The 18,945-nt window shown below is 40.8% G+C and overlaps 1 protein-coding gene across 3 annotated transcripts in view; it reads right to left on the bottom strand.

Annotated features, from left to right (window-relative positions):
* Kcnab1 (potassium voltage-gated channel subfamily A regulatory beta subunit 1) overlaps window positions 1-18,945 on the bottom strand; it is a 387,027-nt gene that overhangs the window by 80,203 nt on the left and 287,879 nt on the right. The gene's annotated exons all lie outside the window — the stretch shown is intronic.

Here is an 18,945-nt window from a genome sequence, read left to right as displayed (position 1 = left end):
GATATCTTGGTGCACTACAAGCTTTCACCAAAAATGAGAACCTATACTCTGAACTTTGATGGTAGATTAACCATAATTACCTATTTGAAGCCAGACCTCACCCCCTGAAATTTCTTTATGAAGACATAATTTCTGAATAGATTTGGTTCCTTGAGCCTCTTAGGAAAATTCAAAATAAAAAAAAAAAAACCTTAAAATTCTTAAAAATTTTCTTCTCTGCACTCTTTAATTTCTTTTGTCTACATTACTGAAGGGTATACTATTAATTTCTAAACTGAAAAAGTTACTTTGAAAATATTTTTTTTATTGTACAATCCATTCATAAACAAGGTTGCAACAAATCACGATTCTTCCTACTTTCTGATCATGAAAAAGGAACAATGAATGTGGTTTGTCATATTTTAGTCTAAGTTTCTTGTGATGGGAGATGTCATTCTGTATATATGTTTCCTTATTGGTTAATAAATAAAGCACTGTTGGCCTATAGGAAAGCAAGACAGGTGGGACTAGGAAACAAGGAGGATTCTGGGAGGTGTAGTAAAGAGGAGTCAAGATGTAGGACATGAGAGAAGATGTCCAGACCCTTTCTCTGGTAAGATAAGACCATGTGGAAACACTTAGACTGATAGACAGAGCTAACCAATATGAAGCTCTAGCCATTGGCCAATAGCTTTATCACTAACAGAGTCTCTGTGTGGTATTTTGGGGCTGATGCGGCTGTGGGACAAGGCTGGCAGAGAAAATGCTCATGCTCATAACAAAATGGTACCTGCAACATGGGTAACTAAGAATTTCCACTTAAAAGTTGACAAAAGCTTAAAGAAAAGATTTAAAAAACAAAAGAACAGAGACAAACAAGGATTCTTGGTAGCAGCATTTTTCTTGGATGGGCTCTGTTTTGCTAGAGATAAGCAAAGACTGGCACAGCTCCTTTAAGAGGGTCTTCCTGACTAGGCATAAGCAGCAAAAAATTGCAAGGCTCTTTTAAGAGGCTCTGATAACAATTCAATGGTGTGTGCAAGCAACTGGAAGTGGCAGCATGCGTCTTGATGGCAGCATAGACCAAGGCATGAGTACAGCTCTCACATTGCTGGTAGTAAATGTACCTCTGACATATTGGAAAGCAATGTTGTTGTTTAGCAAATAAAAGACTTGTGGCCAGAAAAAGAAAGATTTACAGTAAAGACATATTAAGATAAAGAACAACCTCTAAAGGTTACAGTGTGTTTAAAATATGTGTAGACTTGGGAGAGAAAAAAACAAAAACAAAACAAAACCCAGGATAGGATAGAGTGGTTAAAAAAAAATAGAGTAGCTGAGTGTGGTGGCACATGCCTTTAATTCCAGCACTTGAGAGGCAAAGGCAAGAAAATCTCTTTGATTTCAAAGCAAACCTGGTGTACAGAGTAAATTTCAGGACAGACAAAAGTTCACAGAAAAACCCTGTCTCAAAAAATGAAACAAATAAATATAAAATAGAGTAATAAAAAAGACACCTAAAGATAGGAAATACACAAAGAGTCCCATAGTGTATGCTATTGTGTTGTCTTTGAATTGCTCAATTGCTAAGGAAAGAACAACTGCTAAAATACATTTGATTATTAATGATGATGAATTAATCCAATTTATATATTTTAAAAATGGCTTGACTACAAAATTTATGGCTAAGGACAGGTTACTGGGGAGAAGAGTTTCTATTTTGATTTCTACAGAAAATAAAAAGCTGTGGATTCCTTCCAGACTAACATAGTTTGATCAAGCAAGACCCCTGAAGCAGTGTCCTGGGTGACTCAACGTTCAAAACAGCTGGGACAAGGAAGCCTTGTAGACTACAGCCAGGATTTCTGCAACTTCTTAGGATTTCCATGGTATTCGTGCATCCCCAACCAGCAGGAAGCAATTTGGAAAGAATGATGCCCAAATTCCCAAATATTGTCTATAAATGTTTATTTTCATTTAAATGGGGTTCATTATAAATGGTTAATGGTCACAACCAATCTTTTATTTTTTAAAGGTATAAAAGGGATTATGGTATGAATTTTTTTATTTAATTTTATATAACAAAGTCCAATTAAATGAAAACAAACATTTATACACAATATTTGAGAATTTGGGCGTCGTTCTTTCCAAACTACTTCCTGCTGGTAAGGGGTGCTGTCTTGGGGGATTCGAAGAAGATTCAGATATCCTAGCTGTAGTCTGTAGGGCTGTTTTGTCCAGCTGTTTGGAATGTAGGATCAGCTTGAATTTTGTGATATGTATATTTCTCCTCTTGTTTAGTTATTGTGTTTGTATAGCTCATTTAAAAATGTAATGTATAAATAAATACAAAATAAGATAGTTACCTATTATAGTTAAAAGTTATAGTTAAGTTTGACATATATATGTCATATATATTTATATTATATTTATTATATATAATATATAATATATGTATATATAATATATATATTTCAATTGGATAGGCATTCTTCACACCTTTCAAAGACCTACAGATAGTGGCATTTAAAATAGTTTAGGGTTTATCTTAACAGTGAGGCACAATTGCTCCTGGCAATACCACCTGAGTCAGAAAGGAAGATGGACATCAAAGAAACTCGTTATGGAGTTTGCTTCCAAATTGGCACAACTAGCCATTTGGGCAAGAAACTGCTCTTGTCTGGACTGTTTGACTTTATGTGGTATAAACTGGACATTCAGGACCCACAGGAGAGTAACTGCTGAAACAAGATGGATGGTGCTACACAGTTTCTGCTTCATGGAAGAGTCTGCCAGACATTCTTCAGAACACAGAGAAAAGTGACTGACAAACTGCCAATATAGGTGGACAGTTGAAAGTTTCCCGCTTTATTGAGGAGTCTGCCAGACACCCTATGGCCTATAGGCTGAAGATGGAACATTACAGAAGAACTTCAGGTGACTGACCAGTCAGTGAGTTGTCTTTGTCAATTTTAGTGTTTATATATTATCCTTCTGTGGTCTTTTAAGTAGTTGAAGACAGATAGTTAAGGTTATAGTTTTCCTTAGTTAGGATTAAAGGTAAGTTACATATAAGATTTTAGACTCACAAAGATAGGATAGATGATGAAATATTGTCTTTAAATCTTGCTAAATGTTAATGAACTAAATATTGTTAGCTATAGTTCTTATTTGATAACTATTTGTTAAATATTTTACTATGTTAAAGTTAAAACACTTCTTATTTTAGGCAGAAAAGAGATGATGGAGATGTCATTCTGTAAATATGTTTCTCATATTGGTTAATGAATAAAGCACTGTTGGCCAATAGGAAAGCAAGATAGATGGGACTAGGAGAGGTGGAGGATTCTTGGAAACAGAGGGGAGTTGCTATGTGATCTCGGGAAGAGAGCATGTGAGTCTGACATTCTCAGTAAGACAAGACCATGTAGAAATATGTATGTTAGTGATTATGGGCTAATATTTAAGACAGAGCTAGCCAATAAGAAAGTCTAGTAACAGGCCTACAGCGTTATGTCTAATAAAGCATCTCTATGTGTTATTTTGGTGCTGATGCGGCTGTGGGACCAGGCTGGTGGGAAACTTCTTGTAACATTCTTGGTTAATGTAGACAAATTAAACAGTGTTAGATTAAAAGCAGACACTTATTGTAGGATACAAGAAATACATGCAATTTCAAATTCTTAATATTTTTAATATGTTCATTCAAAAATTGACCTACTGTTAAGGTAGACAATGCTTTTCCCTATGAGATTTTTGCACATTCCTGGAATATAGTCTGTGCTAAAACATATATTTTTGTTTCTTTTTGAATCTGTCATATCTTTCTACAGCAAGTTATTATGGGCAAGAGTTCTGGGAAAATACTCTTACCAAGATTTGAAAGGTAGTGCAAATTCCTGCATCATTTCTTTTATGTGTGTGTGTTTTTGTTGAATATTTTTCTTCACTGATAGTTTAGAGAGGTGTTCCACCTCAAATAGCAATGATTTTGAAAACTTTGGTATTTCTGAATGTAGAAAACACAGTGTGTATTCATGTGGTTGTTAGAATCTGTTAAGAATACATTTTTAATTTCCTGAAAAGCAAGGAAAGTGTCTAGGTGAAAACAAGTAGATAATCATTGTGAAAAAGATGAAAAAATGTTTTGGAACATTACTTTCAAGGTCTTCTTCCTGGGTTGTGAACGATCAGATGCTTAGGATATAAAATGTTATTAAAAGGCAAATTATGTGCTCAAGAAATAGGAATAGTGTGACATTCTTATTGAAGCAGGAGTACAAATGTGATTTCTGACTAAGAAATTCTTGAACTATAAAAGAATTAGAACAGAAAATATATATGGGACAGTTTAACAAAAACCTTAAATAATTCTCATTCTCAGCCATATTGCACTGAAATTAATTCAGTTCCTATGTCTGCCTATAGATTCATTAATTTACATATAATCATCAGCTTACTTCATTAGCGAATTGAAGGTATAAGTGGTTAGTAATTTCAGTTTTAAAAAAATGTATCTATAATTTTTCCTAATAGAAAATTTATAACTATACCCAAGTCAAAGGGTGTATTTCTGCATCACACTTTTTTTAATGCAGACTCTTCTAGTTCTATAAAAATAATAGAAACTTTCTTTTTTCAGTAATTATATGCAGAAATTAAACGTCAATATCAAGAACAAAGTGGAACAATACATAGAGTCTGATGTTAACTTTGATTATCTTCTTGATTAGATTAAGGAACAGTGAGGAGATTAGTGAAGGAGTTTTCAGGGTGTGTCCATGATGGAGTTTCTGGAGATGCTTAAACTGTGGGGACTCTACCACTGGTCCTTTGCTGGCTTCATAATGTGATGGCTTTATCAAATGGTGGTGAAAGTAGATTCTCCTGGGTGAAGGAAGGTCTGTGGGCATATTTTTGAGGCCTGTATCTGTCTCTAACTTCCAATGTTTGCCTTTCCTTTGCTTTCTGGTCACCATGGCATGATTTGCTCTGCTTTGACTCTCCCTACCCACCACCATGGATGATGCCTCTGAACTGTGAGCCCAAATGCATCCTTCCTCAAGTTATTTTTGCCAGTCTTTTGGTTTCCGTGACAAAAAATCTTATTAATGCAGACTCATACTTCTTCCAAATGTTAGGCTATATTGAAATCTATCTGTCTGTCTGTCTATCTATCTATCTATCTATCTATCTATCTATCCATCTATCAATGAAGCTTTCCATGTGGATGGAATGGTAGCCAGAGCTAACAACTGTTCTAAGTGATATTGGGACATTATGGGATTCTACTCAATCCATTCATGAAAGAAACTAAAGAGTAAGAAAAACAAAACAAAACAGTGAATAATCATGTAGCAGAGAAGGCTGAAGGTGGCTCTGAACCCAAGCTAGAGGTTGTAATGTCTTGTAGGGCCTTTAGCTTGACTAAATAGCTGTAGAATGTGATGGTTAGAATGAGAATGACCCTATAAGCTCATCTGTTTGAATGCTTGGATCATAGTCAGTAGGAGTGTTTTGGGAAGGATTAGTTGAGGGAGGTGTGTGGCCTTGTTGGAGGCAGTGCATCACTGGGAGTTGGCTTTGCAGCTTCAAAAGCCCATGCCAGGCACAATTTTTCTCTCTCCCTGCTGCCTGTATATCAGAATGTAGCTCAGCTACTTCTCTATGCATGCCTTCCTGCCACCATGGGCCCTGTCATGATAATGGGCAACTGAAACTGTAAGCAAGTCTTCAATTATGTTTTCTTCTCTAAATTGTCTTGGTCATGGTGTCTCTTCACAGCTGTAGATAATAACCAAGAGAAGACTATTCCTTTAGTATTCCCTCTTTGGTTCTTTGACCTTCATTTTACTAGTGAAAACGTCCCAGTGGAAGTAAGTAATGACTACAGTAAAAATAGCAGAGCGGGGGGTGGGGGAGAGATGGGATAAAAAGAGCATCAGCACTCTCTCGTTTTCTGGGACAAGATCACAAGGACCACTAGTGGGATTGTTTCTCTTGTCATGTCCCCAGATTCATGGCTCCAGGGTACAATCTTGGCACCTTCTTGGCAAAGTACAATTGTGGATAAAGCCAACTGTCAGGCTGTTTATCATCTATAACAAAGATGCTGCATAAGTACCGGACAAAAGTCTCAAGTTGTAGTGATAGACCCATTGCTAGTCCTTCCTCTCCAGAAGTTGTTCTTAAACCTCTGGCCTCATCACACCTCTTCTTTCAACCTCCCAGATAACCAGAACCCTAGCTGTACAAAGAAAAAGAATAAAGCCGACAAACTGTAAATGCTTTCTATTTCCTACCACAGAACCTAGCGTCTTCCTTGAGCGGATATGATTGCTGCTCTGTCTGATTTTTCGTGAGCTTCCAACTGCCCACAACTTTGATGGTCAACAATGGCTTGTCTCCTCATCTATGGGTGCATATCAGCACCATTTCTTTCATCCTGAGGGGCTATCTGATCCAGCTACACACTGGCTTGTCCAGTGGCTGGCTTCCCTCTGTGATCCATGTCTCTACTTATGAAAATGGTGATGATAAGAACCATCTCTAAGAAAACTTATTGCCCTCAGATTCTTTTCTTAGAATGTACTTCATGCATACAAAATGAACATACAGCAAGGCAGTACCATCTTCTGCTTCCTTTAGGGACATTCCTCTCTAAGACTCATATTTCCTGCTTTCTTGGAATCCTATGCTTTGATGCCATCTTCAGAGATACCACTCCATCAGTTATCGTTATCCACCAATGCACTACTGTTCCTATCATCTTGGTACCTTGAATGTTTCAATGCTTTTTCATTTATTCCATGATGAATTAATTTTTTTATTGCTGTACGCACGTGTGTGTGTGTGTGTGTGTGTGTGTGTGTGTGTGTGTGTGTGTATGCACATATGTGTAATTACCAAGGCATGTGTGTAGAAGTCAGAGGACATTTTTTTTTGGGGTGGGGGGAAGTTAGTCTCTTTCCATTATGTGAGTCTCAGGGACCAAACTCAGGTTTTCAGGCTTGTATGGCAATTGCTTTTTTATTCACATGAGCCGTTTCAACCACCCATGATAAATTTTATAGTCATTTTCACACTTCCTATTTCTTCATATTTAGTTTAATTTGACTACTTTTAAATTTATCTTTGCCCTCCTTCTCAATAAAGGTAGCAAAAAACTAGTGTGTATTTCATTCAGTCTCTGGAACTTTGCAATTTACTACTTTTTATATGCTTTTAAAAACATCCCAAGTATAGGTCTGCCTGGCCTTCCTCTGTGTGGGAATAGAAGTAGTAGAAGACTCCTTGAGGCATGAGCCAAGTGGGTACCATTACAGTAAGAAAAATGGGAGAGGATGAGAAGCAGTCAGGTTCCTGTGCTGTGGAGAAACAGAACCGAAGAAGAGAAAGTGGAGAGGAAGAGGCTGATGTTGGTGGTCTGCATTGTCATCTGGGGGCATGATGACATCCAGGCCTGGTATGCAGCTGAGGACCATGTCTGGGTCTGTGGTTCTGCTGCATCTGGGGTTTATGTTGATGCCCATGGCCCACGTTGCCACCAAGGAGTACAAAGTTGCCTGGGGACTGAGACTATGTTAGTGTCCAAGAGCTATGCTGCCACCAGGGCCATACAGATTGGGCTGCTGCCAAAGGCCATGTCTGTGTTTATGGTTCTGCTGAAGCTGAGGTCTGTGTTGATGTCTGTGGCCCATGTTACCACCAAGGGTGAAGTGAACCACGCTTGTTGAAATTTGAGGCTGGTGCAGAGCTGGCTTTGCCTTCCACTGGCCCTGGGAGATCTGGCCCTGCCCCTTTCTGGCTGCTACAGCAGGAGAGCTGACCCTGTACCATACAGGAGAGCTTTCTCTGATGACTCTAGCCCTGGGAGAGCTGGCTCTTCCCCTCATAGGTGCAGGTGAGCTGGCCCCATTGGCATGGGTGCAGGAGAGAGAGATGGCTCTGCTCATCACCTGCGCGCGTGTGTGTGTGTGGAGGGGTAGCAGTCCCAACAGAGGCCTGAACTGCCCAACTCAGCTACCACCCAGGCCCACATCCAGTGCTTTGAGTTGGCCCACCCCAACATCTACCCCATCAATGACCCGCTGGAAAATGTGAAAGGACTGGTCCTATAGAACCAGAGCTGCAGGATCCTCGTGACTCAGGGCAACAGCAGGATACCTGAGAGGGGTTTTGGTGCAGGTTCAGAATTGATGTTGTACCAGAAGCCAGAGGTCTTGAACCTGACCAACACCACCTTATACAATGAACATTTGCAAGTAGAGACAAAAGGGCATACTGCCTGATACACAGCAACTCCCAGTGCCACTAAGACAAACGAGAAGATGATGGAGAGGTGGTAAAAATGGAGGAAAGAAATATTTTTTAATTAATATTTTTATTTTAAAAATTTTCTTTTTTTGGAGTTGGGGAATGCTGCAAGTGTGAAGGGTGGTTCTGGAGGGAATGGGAAGTTAGTGGGATTGGGACATGATGTGAAATTCCCCAAGAATCAATAAAACTATGTTTAAAAAATTCCCAAGTACTCAAGCCTAAACATAAACACAAGATAAATGAACTCAGCAGGTTATACATATATACATACACAACATAACAATGATAAAGAAGAAAAAAGTCATAAATTGGAGAGGGAGTGGAAAGGATATGGAAGGAGGGGAAGGGGCCGAAAGAGGGGTGGAAATGATGTAGATGCAGTACTGATTCATGAAATTATCAAAAATATTTTAAATTAAAACAGACCTCCTTTCTCAGTTCTTCTCCCCATTATCACTCATTTTGTCAGGCCTGATTTACCTCACACCCAACACATACTTTGCACACATGTCTATGCATGCTCACAACACAGTGAGCTGGGCTCACAGAGGGTAGTTCATATGTTACTACATTTGAGTTTTCTACAGAAAAGAGACCATTTGGCTCAACAAGCTCATCTCCGCGCTTGTTTCTCCTGCTCTCTCCACCTTGCTGTCTGTGGTTTCTCTACCATGGTTAGAATTAGGTTTTGAAAATGCATCTGACTGAAGTGTCTAAGGAAATTACATCATCTCAACTGCTGATCACAGAACAAGACCAGCAAGCTTCCTGGTGTGGCTTCTGAGAATTCTGTACTCCAAGGTGGTTTCTCATCTTTTCTCCCCCATGCTAGTTCTATCTCTAGGCTTCTCTTATTGAAATTTATCACTTCCTTTAGGAAATATTTACTAAACCCTCTCAATTCCCTTCGAACCTTGCCAGATAGGGAAATAAAGAGGGCAAGAGTTAATTATGGCCTCCATTTTCTGAAGTCCTAAGTGGGAAAGAAGACACATACTCAAATATTTCCAGTATCTAGGCAGGGTCCATGTTGTTTAGAGGGTTGGGGCAGGATATAGAAGAAGCCTTTGATCCAGAGACTTTGTGGTCTGGGAAACATCAATCCAGCTTAGAAAAGAGGCAGGGCTGGGACATGGTGGTACAGCCTGTGTCTCTGCCCAGAAAGCTGGGCAGGGGGTTGTGAGTTCCAGGTCAGCCTGCTCAGTGGGTCCCTGTCATACACAGACAGATGCCTCCACTCCAAAATGTCATGTCTTTATCATATTGACAGGTTCTTATCTATCACACAGAATCTGACAGTTCTCAGTAGCACTTGCTACTTCCATAGCTGTCAAGAGACAGAGAGGACCACTGCCTCTTGTGTTCCATTTCTGCATCTTGTACCTCTACTTTGTTCCATGCCAGCATAATCTTTTCCTCACTTTCTTCTTCCTGGATGCTTCTTATTCTTCTTGCCTGTCAGTCTTCTTCCTCTAGAGTCTTCGGTGGCTTCTCCCACTCTTGCATAGGGAGGCTTTGAATATATTCTTATATTCCCATAGCCTCATAGTTCTCTGGGCACTGATCACACATTTGTGTATTCCATAAATGAGCAGGCCCTGAGAACCTCCTGTTCTAAGTATGTGCTCTGAATAGGTGATCAAACAGCAAATAAGTCATACTGAAAACATTACAGTTTTTCAGCACATGGTATTTCAATACGCAGGGGCAACCTGTGGGGGCACTATAGCCTGAGAACCAGGCGCCTTCAATATAGACTGTGCAAGGACCTGCCACTGTGGCCTTTCCTTTCATTTTCCCAGCATAGAATCTGTTTGTTGGTCATTCAGTCCATGTGCACATGGAAGGACTAGCAATGCCACCTTAAAGGATGCCCTCGGCTTACTCAGCCTGTAGCCTCGGGGAACTCGAGACAAGATACAGGTGGCACTTGTAGTTTCTTCTGAGTAAAGGCCGAAGGAACATCATGGTAGAGCCTACAGTGTAAATATGTATGGGAGGTAAGGTCAGAGACCAAGAAGGAAAGGGAAGCCAAGTCTGGAAAAGCTTGTTAGAGTTCAGAGTGCCAGGTAAGCTTTTTCATCTCCCTTGCCCCTTCTCTCCAGCCGCAAGCAGTCCCTGTGGTTTGACTGTCAGGTCTAATTTAGCTTCTGCTCATTACCTCATCACCCATTTTCTATAATTACATGTTGGGCAGCTCCTTCTCTTCTCATTTTAATTAGTTGTCAGATATAAAATGAAGCAGTGTTTTCTGCTTCACTCTCATGGATGCCCTCCTTTGCATGTTTTCATTAGCCAGGTGTTAGGATGTGGCTTTTATTTGTAAATGAGCCACTAATCTCACAGATCCTTCATGATTATTGGGGACATGTAGGAAAGATTATATTAAAAACCCGAGATGGTAAAATGGCTCAGGAGGAAAGGCACCTGCTATTAAACCTGATGACCTGACTTGATGCCTGGGTCTTACATGCTGCAAGGAGAGAACAGGCTCTGCAAGTTGTCCTCTGACTTCCGCCTGAACATTGGAGCAAGCACCCTCGCTCACAAACGAACCTAATTTCAAGTTAATACATACATACATACATACATAATTACACACACACACACACACACACACACACACACACACACACACACACATATATGTATAGAATCCAAAGCTGGGTGTTGGAGAGACAGCACAAGCAGTTAAGAGAATTAGCTGTTCTTCTAGAGTACACAGGTTTGATTGCTGGCGCCCACATGGCCACTCATAACTGTCTGTAATGCCATTTCTAAGAGATCTAACACCTTCTTTTGGTTTCTACGAGTACTGCATACACATGGTGCACAGAAATACATGCAGGAAAAAACACCCATCACATAAAACAAAAATAACATAGATCTTTAGGGAAAAAAAAAGCCAAAGCCAAAGAAGTTGTCCCCTGAGCAGCAGGATGTGAATGTAGATAAACTCTGAGCATATCTCATGTTGAAGAGAAAGTGAGAATTTAGCTATGTGACCATGGCTGTTAAAAACACAATAAAGACTCAGGTAAGCTGACCAAGATTAGAGGGGTCTAACTAGTCATGTGTTTGTTATAGTCAACCACTGTTACCTCTCTTTAGCAAAAAGCCCTTTACATTTCTGAGAATGCAGTTTCAGTGTTTATAGTGTTTCCTTTCTTTAATTATTAAAGGAGGTTTATTTTAAATTATGTGTAGATATCTATGTCTGTGTGGGGGTATGTCTGTGTGAGTGTAGGTACCCATGGAGGCAGAGGCAACAAATCTGCCTGGAGCTACAGTTTGTTACAAGCAGTGGTGCTCTACCATGTGGGGTCTAGGAATTGACACAGGGCTTCATTCATAGTAGGTAAAACACTTTACCACAAAACCACACTCCTAACTGTAGTAGTTTTTGGTTGTCTGAAGTCCTTTAAGAAACAGGACATGGCTGTGATCAATGAGATATGAGGCTTGGAGCTAGGGCAGCCATTTTACCACTCTGAGGTCAGCCTGATAGTGGAAAAGTCTTGCAGAATTCAGTTTGATTTCTCAAAAATGCCATATGAGTCTACTGTCTACATAGACCTGAGGGAATTAGCGTCTCACCTAGAAATTTCTGGGTTTTGTTTGTTTGTTTGTTTTTTGGAAGCTGTTTTTGTATTGCTTTTATCCAACTTTTTTGCTCAATTGCTTTGGAAAGTTTTTTTTGCTGATTCACATTCAGAATACTTAGGAAGACCTGGAACTTTATTCTTATCTTGAGCTGTGATCCCTATGGCATGTGAATACTGACCCACAAGGAGACCACTCAGATATTTACACTGTCCTTCCAGAGATAATTGTCTGCAGCTGTCATTCCCTTTACTGAACATCCTAGAAGCACAACACTCCCCCACTGTGCAAGAAGAAGAATCTCTATATAAACATTGAGTGGACTCTGAGATTTGAATTGTATGTATTCAACATATGCTGTGGCTAAGGTGCTCAGTAGAGGAGCTATGGGGAAGCACATGGTATCTTCTAGGTAGTGTACCAACAAGGAAAAGATAGGACATCATTCAAGGCATCTACACAAAACCAAAAACTTCTTTGCTGGGTAGTATTCTGACTTTGAAGTCTCACAGTGAAAGTGTACCTGATCCTGGGATAGAAGCATTTTCTGGCTCTAGATACTACATCCAGGGGGTGTTGCCCGCCCTAATGTTGGACAAGGATGGCAGGGCTCGTTTCTTGTTCTAACAGTGTCCAGTTGGGAACCAGATATTGTGAAAAGTCATGCTGAATCTGCCTATGGCCCACACGACCTCTCTTAGAGCTGAAAGAGCCTCACACGTGCTTCAGCTGTGTCCTAGTTTCTTTTCTGTTGCTGTGATACAATGCTATGTCAAAAGCAGCTAGGGAAGAAGGGTTTACTTCAACTCACAGTTCAAATTTACAACCCATTAAAGCTGGGAGGTCAAGGTATCAGAAACCCACAGCAACTAGTCATATGGAATCCATAATCAGGAAGCAGAGAGCCACTCTCTCCACTTTGTTCAGTCCAGAATTCTCACTCTCTCCACTTTGTTCAGTCCAGAATTCCTATCCAGGCAATGGTCCAACCCATAATTAAGATAGAATGCCCCTCATCAATTAACCCCATCAAGATATCTCTTGAGGACATTCTCAGAGGCTAACAATGAGGATAACCCCTCATTGGTGTGTATAGAGATTTATTTCCTACAGAATTCTAAATCCTTTCGACTCTGCAGTTAACACTAACCATCACAAAATGCTGTCTTTTCAAGGAGGAAGCTGAAATCCAGGATGCAGAGACAATGGGGAATTGCAATGGCTGTGTGTACCTGAAGGCTACATGTGGATGAGGATGCTGGTGAGGGAGAATGACGTTGGCTTGTCTTTATTGTCAGGATGGCTGGATTGAGAAGATGCCTAAGGCCTTGGTAAAGCACAGCTCTGAGTGTAGAGGAGAAGGTGTCTGCAGAGATACCTAGATGCTCATTGATCCATTGATGAGCTAAAAGTAGGCTAATGGGAGATGACTGCTCGAAAAGATAGAGCCCAGTAGGGGGACTCGGGTCTTTGGAAGCATGCTACTGGGGCTGTATCTTGTCCTGGCCCCTTCCAGTTGTGATCCCCTCCATTTGCTGTTCACCACAAGGTGAACAATCTCTTCCTTCCTGCTGCTTTTGCTGTTCTAACTCACCATGAGCAGGGAAACAAAGGAGCCAGTGGCAGTGGGCTGAACCTTTGAGTCTATGAGCAAAGTACTTATTTCTTCCTTTAAATTGTGAGGTGATTTTTTTTCACAGCAATGAGAGATGTAAAACAAGGGATGATATTGGAAATGTATGAGACTGCCAGTTCTGCCACTGGCTTTGGGCAGGGGATGGGCTTTTCCTGAACCTGTTTCCCTCTCTAGTAAAGGAGCTTATGATTGCAAGCTTGTTGCTTTTTAGGAAAGCCATGTTTATAAGTTGTTACTGTTCCTGCCAATTGCCCAATCATGGGTTCTGATTTTTTTTTCTCCTCAAGTTCTTTTCTAATTGCTGTATGGAATGCCAGGGACTATTTTTGTCTCTCCATTGTGTCTTTGGTTCTAATGGACTCTTTCAAGCAAAGGCAAGTGGTCAGCCACAATGCTTGTTGGATGGATCCAGTTGTCAGCAATTCCTGAGATCCATTTTATACATTAACTATTCACTCAAAATCCCATTTGGGTCAGGGCTGGGAGATAGCTCAGTGGGTAAAGTGTTTGCTGTATAAACACAAAGATCAGAGTTCAACCTCCAGAACCTGGTTTAAAAGACTAGGCCAGGACATACATGCTTTTAATCCCAGCACTGAGGAATGGAGACAGGTAGACATCTGGGGGCACACTGGCCAGCCAGTACAGCTTGTTTGTCAAGTTTCAAGTCAATGAGAAACACAGGTGGAAACCTCCTGAGGAATGACACCAGAGGTTGACTTCTAGCCTCCACATATAAGGCATACACACAAGTGAGTCAACATGAACATATACCCACGTGTACACACACACAAGCCCTATTGTATAAGAATCAAAGTGCCTACTAGTTTTTCTATGTATATATCATGCTTTTGTTAGAATTTTTCAGGAAGAGTGACAAGCCTAAAATGCTCTTGTACATTTAATATTCATGTGCCACTTGGATGCTGTGGATATTTTGGTCCCCTGATACTTCATTCTGTTTGCACTCTACGGAAAAATTGTTAAAATGTTTGAGAAAGAAATTGTACTTTTAAATGGCTTCTCAAGTGTCTGGAGGCACTTCATAAATGCTCAGGACTGTTGTTATAATAGGTGAGGTGGCTAGTTTACAGTGGCCCTAGCAACAGAAATGGGAGTCATGAAGGATGTCATAAAAATAATCCTAACCATGTTAAATGTTTAATGTCATGTGCTCCTGGTGTCAAAATATTTAAGTACAGTGAGAGCATCTCAAAGGCAGAGGGAGATGAACCAGCAATACACCCTACACACATGCCTAGTTGTAAGATCCATGGCTTGCACTCTAGAAGTCTGCTGTGGTTAGAGAGTGTAGGGGCCCAAATGGGAAAGGCTGAATGGCAGGGTGTGAGCTCACTAACCTACCCCAAGTACCCCCTCAAGCTCTGGGTGCCACAGAAGCCAGAGGTTACTCTAGACTGCATTTATTAATTTTTCCATCAGTTTCTTTGACACTACTAGGTCTTGATGGCTGTGATAGGGTGTATTTACACATCACCCCTGATAATGCTATCTCCGGGTGGGATCCACCTCTTTTTCTAACTGTCCTTGTCAGGACTGTGTTCCTTAGTTGTATCATCACTTCATCCTCAAGTCATTCTACGATTCTTCTCCTCTGCTATATGTTGTTTGTCTGCCAGAAGAAAGCTTGGCAGGCAAGAAGTGTCTAGCCATTCTTCAGATGGAGAAGGATGTCAGAACTATAACCTTTAAAGCAAAAGGTATGTGTGGTCTTTTGATTGCCTGGATAAAAGTGTCAATGCCTAATTTCCAAAGTCTCGGTTGAACACGGGCCATGATGTCTGAGCTGACCTCTAAGCCTGGAACAGTAAACCCAACTTCACTGATCTGACAGCTGGGGTCTGTGGAACCTGGTGAAATACCTAAGGCTGGGACTCTACTGCTCTTGTGACTATTTTGTCCTTTCTTCTTTCCAGAGGCAGCAGAAACACACCCCGAAAGAGTGTCGAGCCATCACCCATTTTGAATAAAGCCAGTCATCCTTATGAACTGCCTTGTTTTCTCCTATTTTTTATACTGTGTCTCATCAGGGTCTGTGGCCAGTATCTTCATTTACTGAGCCATCTTGCTTTTCTCTTCCTTTTTCTTTTTTGAGACAGGCTCTCATGTAGTATGGCTTTAAAATTTCTAAATAGCAGATGGTTACCTTGAACATTTGTCTCTACTTCCCAAGTGCTAGGATTACAAGTGCTAGCCACTATGGCCAGATCTTGTTGAATTTCTTTTGACTAACCTAAACCAACTCCAAAGTAATTGGTCAAAATATTTTACATCATATTACTGAATGCATTTATATGTGGTGTGTGTATGTGTGTGTGTGTGTGTGTGTGTGTTTACTTTCTCTTTTTGTGTGTATTGTGTGCTTGTAGTATATATGCATGTTTGCATTGTGTGGGTGCACTTCAGTTTGTAGGCTCACAAGTTTGTGTGTCTATCTGGATGGAGGTTGGAGGTTAATGTAAAATGTCTTTCCCAGTTGTATCTTGTTTATTGTATCTATCTTGCATATTGAGGTAGGATCTCTTACTGAATCCCAAAGCTTGCAATTTTGGGTAGTCTGGCTAACCAGCTTGCTTTGGGGATTTCCTGTCTTCACCTCCTCATGTTGGGATTGTAGGCAGGCTGCTATACCCACATGGCTTTTACATAGGGTCTGGGGATGTAAACTCTGGTCCTCATGCTTATGTGACAAACATTTTGCCTGCTGAGCCATCTTCCTAGCTGATACTTTCTTAACTTACTATATTTTAAATCTTACACTCCTGTGTATTTTTTTCAGTAATGTATAGTCATGATTTACCATAAGCACTTTCACACACACAAAAAACTAGTGATGGTTAATTTATCTTTTTTGTCAAATTGACAGATGTTAAAGTCACATAGAAGATATATCTCTGGGAGTATTCGCTTGCAAGAACAAATACATACTTCTAACTAAGGAGGAGAGAACCACTCTTCATATGAGTGGCATCCTTCTATGGTCTTGGGTCTCAGAATGTAAGCCAAATAAATACTTTCTTCCCCCAGGTTGCATTGGACCATGCTGGTTTACCACAGCAACAGAAAGCAAACTAACACAGCTCCAGTCTAATACATGTAAGGATGTATTCGATTCCAGACCAGACTTCTCAGGCTATAATAACAGAAGCAACACTTTGCTGTCTGACAGAAATTCTACTGAGGCCACTGTCTGTGAATCTCTAGCTAAAATCTCTTAAGTGTCAGGATTTCTCAGGGGGCAGGGTGTGTGGGGAATGAGTTTACATGAAAGGGGATATTAGTGGGCACACATCCTGCTCCCCACCCTCTTTCCTGCCTTCTGCCTGGGAATCAAATAGCCTGGCTCCTGCTGGGAATCACCTGTTCCCCCAGAGCAGTGAGAAGAAACCCTCATTTCTGCTGTGCTGCCCATCTAAGATGGTGGGTTTTCAATCCTGCCCCCCAGTACCTCTACCATGCTGTCATCTCTCTGTCCATGGTGATAACTATGCTTCTGAAAACTCCTTACCCCTAACAACCCATCTCAATGTCCTTCTTGTACCCTCATCTGAGACCTTTCAATATGGAGTTACAGGATTTATTGTTTTACATGTCAGCTTTTAGTTTTACTTTAGCCTGCATTTTCCTTGCTATATCATTATTTCTCTATCTAGGAAAGGGGGTGTTTGTTCTTTGCTATGGTATTTTAGAACTACTAACTTTCTTTTTCTTACCAGGGTCCACAGTTAAGAGGCCACCTTGAATCTTACCAGGGACTTTGACCTTTTGAACAATGGCAAAATTAAGATCTGGGGGAACTCTAGCAGCTGAACTAATTTTGCATTACAAGATGGTCATGCAGGAAGCATTCTGAAGGAGGGTGGAAGGTTGTAGTTAAAATTGATGCTTGGGGTATCAAGTAGACAAGACATAGACTTGTGATGATTAATTTTCACTGTCAACTTGACTGAGCTATCACCTGATGTGTCTGTGAGAGCATTTCTAGAGAGGTTAAGGTATATGTCACCATTCAGTGTTAGCGTCTCATTGAATAAAAGTAAAAAGGAGAAGTCACAAAAAGAGGAACATGGTATGTACTCACTCATATATGGATTTTAGACACAGAGCAAAGGATCACCAGCCTATAATTCACATCACCAGAGAAACTAAGATACAAGAAGGATTCTAAGAGATTCATATAAGGTCCCTCACAGAGGGGAAAAGGGACAAGATCTCTTGAGTATATTGAGAGTGCGGGGGCAGTGAGTGGAGAGGGGGCTAGGAGAAAGAGAAGGGGAGGAGAGGAAAGCAAGTGAGACTAGGAAGATTGAGTCAGGGGAGGAATAGAGAGAGAGAGGGAGAGAGAGAGAGAGAGACAGACAGAGAGAGAGAGAGAGAGAGAGAGAGAGAGAGAGAGAGAGAGAGGAGAGAGAACCATTATTGGTTTCAAGAGAAAACTGAATCTAGAGAAATGTCCAGAGACCTACAAGACTGACCCCAACTAACAATTTGAGCAACAGTGGAAAGACTACCATAAATGCCCTTCCCTGATAATGAGATTGACAACTAACTTATCCACCATCATAGAGCCCTCATCTAGTAGCTGATGGAAACAAAAGCAGATACCCACAGCTAAACTCTGAGTTGAACTGGAATCCAGATGGAGAGAGGGAGGAGTGATAAGAAAAGAGGTCAAGACCAGGTTACAGAACCCCACAGAGACAGCTGACCTGAACAAGGTGGAGCTAATGGGCCTCCAGACTTATAGCTGGGAATCCAGCATTGGACCTACTCAGACTCCCTGAATATGGGTCTCAGTTAGAAGGCCTGGGCAGTCTAAGGGACCTCTGACAGTGAAACCAGGATGTAGCCCTGGTGTACAAAAGGACTTTGGGGGCATATCCCCCATGGAGAGATACTCCCTTAACCTAGAGGCAGGAGGGAGGGCCTAGTCCCTACTCCAAATGACTTGACAGATTTAGATGACTCCTCCAGGAAGGAATAACCCTACATGTGGAGTGGGGCAGGGGATGGGATAGGAGGGTGGTCTGGAGACATGAGAGGGTGGAAGAGAGGGACAGAGAGGGAACTGGGATTGATATGTAAAATAATAAGAAGAAAAAAAGTAAAAAGGAGAAACTGAACTAAACACCAGTGCAACGTAGAGAAGACAGTGCAGAGGTTCCTCCATCTTGTATTCTTACTGAGGCTATTCCAAGTTTAAGTAGAATTTGACCTCCTTTATGGATAATCCCATGGGAAATTACCCAGCTCTCTTCTAGAAACCCAGGTCAGAATGTCCAAGTTAACTTATCTTAGCCATTGTTAACACTGTTTGTGCAGATTCTTCTCCAGCTAACTGCTATCTTAGCTGCCTCTTTCTGCAGAACCTACCTTTCTACTGGCTA

This window comes from Phodopus roborovskii, unplaced genomic scaffold, assembly GCF_943737965.1.
Source record: "Phodopus roborovskii unplaced genomic scaffold, PHOROB, whole genome shotgun sequence".
Lineage (NCBI taxonomy): Eukaryota > Metazoa > Chordata > Mammalia > Rodentia > Cricetidae > Phodopus > Phodopus roborovskii.
The sequence above is the reverse complement of the archived record's forward strand: the minus strand, read 5'-3'. Positions and strand labels throughout refer to the sequence as shown.